Below are 5,095 nucleotides of genomic sequence, written 5' to 3'. Positions count from 1 at the left end.
GAAGGAAGTCACAGCTAATGTCAGCAAGTCAGCAGGAACAGAGCTCTCTGGGCCTCGTGAGACTGACTTCTACTCTGAGGGACACATCAGAGACGAGGTCAAGGGCTGCACCTGTAAGCACTGTTCGGAGGTCAGGAAGGTGCATGACTCTAGCAAGGGAGATGGAGAAGAAGCACCCAGTGTGGAGGGAAGAGAACCAGAAGACTGGGGGGGGGGGGGGGCGCGGGAAGGGGTCCCAGGAGCCACATGAACAAAGTGTTTTGAGGAGGAAGGAATGAATCCCAGCATGCAGATGGATGTGTAAAGTCACCATTGCCTCCTCGTTTCTTGCAAGTTACTCAAAGGCCACAAGGAAAATAAAAACAAAATGTCAGCTCCATTTTTATTAGAGGTCAGAGGCAGCTGAAACCCGAAACTTAAAGCAATGGAAACCAGGCTTGGTCATAGAAGTAGAAGTAAAGAAAAACACCATGCAAACCAGCCGTGGAAAATAGTGTCAGAACACAGTGTACAGATGGTGTTTACCTGCACACCTTCCTGTAATGGAACTCGAAGTGATGAGATTCTTTAAAAAAAAAAAAAAAAAGCAATTGGACGGTAGCATTGCCCTGAAGGATGTGTCAGTTCTGAGCAGAGAGAAGGATAGACTATAAACTAATCAAGTAAGAATGTGAGAGTGGATTTGTATCTAGAGATTTCCAATTTACAGAATTAAATACCCTGGTCTGATATGATCTGACAATACTGCAGACTTGTGGGCTGATCACTTAAATGTGTACTGTGATTTTAGGCATAAGAACCTAGTGTAGGGGCACCTGGGTGGCTCAGTCAGTTAAGTGTCTGACTTCAAGTGAGGTCATAATCTCACAGTTTGTGGGTTCAAGCCCCGTGTTGGGCTCTGTGCTGACAGCTCAGGGCCTGGAGCCTGCTTCAGATTCTGTGTCTCCCTCTCTCTCTGACCCTCCCCCACTCACACTCTGTGTGTGTTTCTCTCTCAAAAATAAACACTAAAATAATTTAAAAACCTAGTGTAGACTCTAGGTATAAAAATCCAATATCGGGTCACCTAGGTGGTTCAGTTGGTTGGGCAGCCAACTTCAGCTCAGGTCATGATCTCACAGTTCATGGGTTTGAGCCCCACATCAGGCTCTGAGCCTAGAGCCTGCTTCAGATTCTGTGTCTCCCTCTCTATCCTCCCCTCCCCCACTCATGCTCTGTCTCTCTCTCTCTCTCTCAAAAATAAACATTAAAAAATTTTTTTTTAAAAAGAATGGGAGATAAATAGCCATCCTTTAAAAAAAATCCAATATCAAATTTTCCTTGCTAGCATATTGGCTTCTATTTGTTTTATCTGCTACGGAAAAGTCATATATTTTTAGGCATATGATAGATGTTACTGCATAAAATGAGAATAGAAAAGGATAATAATAATCGCCCATAGCTAAAAAAAAATTTTAAGACAAAGATTCATAAAGGTCCTTGGACCAAGTTGGATAGCCAGCTGTTTGAGTTTTCACAGAAAAGAGACACCAGAGAGGAAGAAAACATGATATAAATGTGGAATTAAAAATTAGTATTGTGACAGGACACATCGGTTGGTAAAGTGAAGCAGCAGATTGAAAGGGGGAAAAGTAGAGGCGTCAGTCAGGACAGACTACTGGTGACCAATCCTGATAGAACCAAATGACAGCCCCAACAACCAGAATACAGAGGTGAATTGGACCCTGTTGCAAGCATGGCCTGTTCTCTCCTATATTTTAACCTTTTTGGACAACATTTTACCATATCACAGTTCTATGAAGAGATGGGGATGAACTAGAGGACTGACCATTAGACCCAAGGAAACTAGTAATTTCGTAAGTTTAACTGGGCGTTGGTGTACAGAATGGGAAAGAAGAAGAGATTGGGGGCATGGAGAGTGGAGTAAGGATCCACTGCGGGTGTTAAAGTTTGGGTGAGGGGAGGCTATGGCTCTAGTCTCTGACCTGCTGTAGACCTGATCAGGGGTCCGATACTTCCCTTATTACCCCCCAGTCTGCCTTGTCTCCCTCCTCAGTGTCCCTTGTCTTTGCCTGTCCTTTGAATGTCCTCTGTCCGTGGATCAGCTGTTTTCCTGGCATCTGTTTTGCTCAGTTCACCATTCCTTTTGTCTTACTTCAAACTATCCATTCTTTCTGACAGAACTCTAATACAATGTGTTGGCTTTCTTTGATTGCCTCTGGGCTAGCTTTGGAAGGACTCTCTGAGTTCTTCTGGCCTTCTGGGCGGCTGCTGCTGCTGCTGCTGCAGATTTTAAGGCTGTTTTTTGTTTCTTCAGCTTGTGTACCTCCTGGAAAACGGTGGTAGGCTTTCCAGTGGTACACAGCGGGAGAGGTGTACTCAATCCCCAGGTCCTTGCAGACCTTCTCAAAGACCCTATAGTTGGTCTTATGAAGGTTTTTGAGTATCTTGCTCCTCTGATCAATGCTCATCAGCAGATAGCACTTGCGCAATTTGTCCTTTCAGTGTTTCTGCATGTGTTTTTCATAATTGCAGATCTTGACAGTCAAGGCAACAATTCGAGCCTCCAGGAAGCAGGGTTTGCCACAATCTTCATCAACTGCTCTTGCTTGACTTTTAGCTTCTCTTTCTGACTGGCCATTTCCAAAGACAAGATTCTTCTTATGACATAGTCAAACTTCTCAATTCCAGGAATGTTCTGGTAGTCATTGAGCAGCATGAAAGGGGTCAGGGCATCTTCTTGGCTGGGCTGGACTGGTTTCTGGGTGGCATATCTGCGAAGGGCTGGGAGGGTGATACCTCTCGGAGGGGAAAGAAGGCCCCACTCGTGGGAGGAAGGCCTGGCGCATGCTCCACCTGGCGGCCCACAGACAGGAGCCCAGGCCACTGCCTGGGTCTGAAGCGACCTCCATGCCATTCTCAGCCTGCTGACTTGTGACCCCGAGGGGCCAGCGCCACAACCACCCTCCCTTTTAAGGTCTGGACCATGTTACATGGACGCCGCCATGCTGGCTCAGCCTCTCTGTCCATTCTGACAGTGTATTTGTAACAAACCAAAGCCACTTGTATTAATTTTTAGCTTTCTCTCCTTTTTCTACTTTTTCGACTACAATGTGTTTTTGTCTTTGTTTTCATGTTACTCAACCAAAAGAGTAGAATAAATATTTGCTCAGGACTTCTTTCATCTTGGAAGATTATATCTAAAAACTTAAGAATCAACTTTACACAGTCCACTTGTGTCATGCCATGTCTTAATAAATGTATTAAGATTTATCATGTGTATCAATTTTTCATATTTCTAGAACTCCAGAAAGCCAATAACATGAAAGAAAGAGGCCAAGAAAAGGAATATAAATATTTGAGGCAAGCTTTATTCTTTAACAGCAGAATATTGATGATGGAAAGAAGCAAGACCTTGGGAGAAGCATTTAATATGGCCACAAACCCAGTGGCCATATTAAATATCCCATAAATGTGCCTCACCTGGAACAAGCTTGAAAAGTGTTTCAGAATTATCAGTAAGAGAAACTATATAAGAAAAAAATCTAATGATCTCAATGGATATGGATTCCTTGATACTATATATGAGAAAACACATCCATGGAATAAACCCTGTGAAAATGATCAAAAGAAGAAATCCCACAGACATAATTAGGACTTTATACAATATCAGAAGAATTCTGCTTTGAAGAAGGTTCTAGAATATAATAATTGTGGGAAAGCCTTTCACAAAAAGACTGCCTTTGTTACACATAACAGAACTCATAAAGGAAAGAAACCCTCTGAAGGTAATGAATACAGATAAGCCTTTACCCAAAAGTTAAAGCTCAGTGCTCATTCAAGAACCCTTAGGGAAAGGAAATTGCATAATCCAAGAAAAATAGGAAATCTCCATGCATGAAGTAAAAATGTGCACATCAGAGAGCTCACATAGGGGAGAAACACTAAGATTGTAATAAACTGAGGAAATCCTTTAGCAACAAGTCTAATCTGACTCAACATCAGAGAGCATACAGAGGAAGAAAACCCAAGGAGTATAATGAAAGTGAGGAAATCTTGTGGAAGTCACACCACATTCAAAGTGAGAGAACTCTTGGAAAGAAAATCTATGACAGTGAAAAATGTGGGAAATCCTTCCATGAAAAGCCATGCCTTCCTCAACACCAGAGAACTCCTACAACAGAAAAACTTAGAAAGTGTAATGATAATGAGAGAGCTGCAAACAAGGAGTCAGACCTCACTCTAAATCAGAGAATTAACACAAGAGAGAAAAACTTTAAAGGTAATAAATGTGAGAAATCCTCCTGTGAGAAGCCAAAACTCACTCAACATCAGAGAGCTCACAGTGGAAAGAAAGCCTATGACTGTAATAAATGTGGGAAAAGCTTCATAAGAAAACCGACCTTGTTCAACATCAGAGCACACACATAGGAATAAAACCCTATGCATGTAATGAATGTGGGAAGTCCTTCTTTGTGAAGTCCAACCTCACTGAACACCAGAGAACTCACACAGGAGAGAAACCGTATGAATGTCATGAGTGTGGAAAGTCCTTCTGCCGTAAGTCAGCCCTCACTGTGCATCAGAGAACTCACACAGGAGAGAAACCATACAAATGTAATGAATGTGGGAAAACCTTCTGTGTGAAATCAAACCCTACTCAGCATCAAAGGACCCGCACAGGAGAGAAACCATACCAATGTAATGAATGCTGGAGATCTTTCTGTGTGAAATCCAACTTTGTTGTACATCAGAGAACTCATACAGGAGAGAAACCCTACAAATGCCCTGAATGTGGGAAAACCTTCTATGAAAAATCAGCCCTCAAGAAACATCAGAGAATTCACACAGGGGGAAAAACCCTATGAATGTAATGAATGTAGGAAAACCTTCAGCCCTCACCAAGCATCAGAGAAAAACGCACAAGAAGAAAACTCCCATCGACACTGCCTGCATGAGGAAGCCTGTGTCTACAAGTCACATCCATTGAACATCAGCAAAATCACAGGGCGGAAAAGTTAAAATGTCAACTTGTGTAGGAAACCCTTCATCAGTCGGTTATAGCTACTGGAACTAGAGAATTAATATGGGAGTG

The 5,095-nt window shown here is 42.6% G+C and overlaps 1 pseudogene; it reads right to left on the bottom strand.

The window, feature by feature from the left end:
* Positions 1–1,846: 1,846 nt before the first annotated feature.
* Positions 1,847–2,917, bottom strand: LOC115274551 (annotated as a pseudogene).
* Between the last annotated feature and the right edge of the window lie 2,178 nt (positions 2,918–5,095).

Source organism: Suricata suricatta, chromosome 12 (genome assembly GCF_006229205.1).
Source record: "Suricata suricatta isolate VVHF042 chromosome 12, meerkat_22Aug2017_6uvM2_HiC, whole genome shotgun sequence".
Taxonomy (NCBI): Eukaryota; Metazoa; Chordata; class Mammalia; order Carnivora; family Herpestidae; genus Suricata; species Suricata suricatta.
This window is presented reverse-complemented; position numbering and strand designations above follow the sequence as displayed.